The 1,255-nt window shown below is 40.3% G+C and overlaps 1 pseudogene; it reads left to right on the plus strand.

Annotated features, from left to right (window-relative positions):
* Window positions 1–237: 237 nt before the first annotated feature.
* LOC100685104 lies at window positions 238–699 on the plus strand (annotated as a pseudogene).
* Window positions 700–1,255: the final 556 nt, after the last annotated feature.

Raw genomic sequence — 1,255 nt, forward strand, 5'->3', positions numbered from 1 at the left:
TGTGAAAAATGCTATTGGTATTTTGATAAGGATTGCAAAAAAAAATGATAATAAAGATTTTTAAAAATAGAATAAACTATCAGAGAGAGTGGTGTTGCATATGTAATTAGTAAATGACCAGATATGGAAAGCAAAGAATCATAGATAAATACAGAGGGAAAGATGTAAGAACCCAAGTTCTGAAAAAAAGCTCATTTTCGATAACTCCGTGCGCTCGCCCCTCCCGTCCTCCTTCCACCATCTCTCCGAGCCACCACAATGGTGCGCATGAACGTCCTGGCAGATGCTCTCAAGAGCATCAACAACGCTGAAAAGAGAGGCAAGCCCCGCGTTCTTATCAGGCCATGCTCCAAAGTCATCGTCCGATTTCTCACTGTGATGATGAAGCATGGTTACATTGGCGAATTTGAAATCATCGATGATCACAGAGCTGGGAAAATTGTTGTGAACCTCACAGGCAGGTTTAACAAGTGAGGAGTCATCAGCCCCAGATTTGATGTACAACTGAAAGATCTAGAAAAATGGCAGAATAACCTGCTCCCATCCCGCCAGTTTGGTTTCATTGTACTGACAATCTCAGCTGGCATCATGGACCACGAAGAAGCAAGAAGAAAACACACAGGAGGGAAAATCCTGGGATTCTTTTTCTAGGGATGTAATTCATACGTGCAAATAAAATGCCTCAATGGACAAAAAAAAAAAAAAAAAAAAAAAAAAAGCTCATTTTCTTTATCAATCATAATAATAGCAACAATATGACTAATATTATTGAGCTCATACCATATATGCTGGGCTCCATTCTAGAAGCTCTGGTTTAACTCATTTAATCCTCAAAACAACTTGATAAGGGCAATTACAGTTCATACTCCCACTACACAGTTGAGAAAACCAAGGACCGGAGAGGTCTACTTACTACCCAAGTAGAGGATACTACCCAAGTTCTACCGCATGTAAGTGATTGAACCAAATTCCAACCCAAGCAGTCTGCTTCTAGACCCAATTACTCAGTCCTAAACCAGGACTGCACATAGACTTCAAAAGCTTACTGGCAAAAATTCAGGGCATGAGTTCAGTGTTGTTGAAAATAAAATACCTTTTCATTTGGGTGGCTCTAATCATGTCATTTAGTTATTCACCCCCTCTTCCTTTTACATACTACTTCTCTGTGGATCCTGTATTTCAGATGTGGCTTCTGGCGACCTTTGCAACTATGAGGCGTCTGGAAGAGAGCTAACACCTACTGAACCCTTATTCC

This window comes from Canis lupus, chromosome 2 (genome assembly GCF_011100685.1).
Source record: "Canis lupus familiaris isolate Mischka breed German Shepherd chromosome 2, alternate assembly UU_Cfam_GSD_1.0, whole genome shotgun sequence".
NCBI classification, from domain to species: domain Eukaryota; kingdom Metazoa; phylum Chordata; class Mammalia; order Carnivora; family Canidae; genus Canis; species Canis lupus.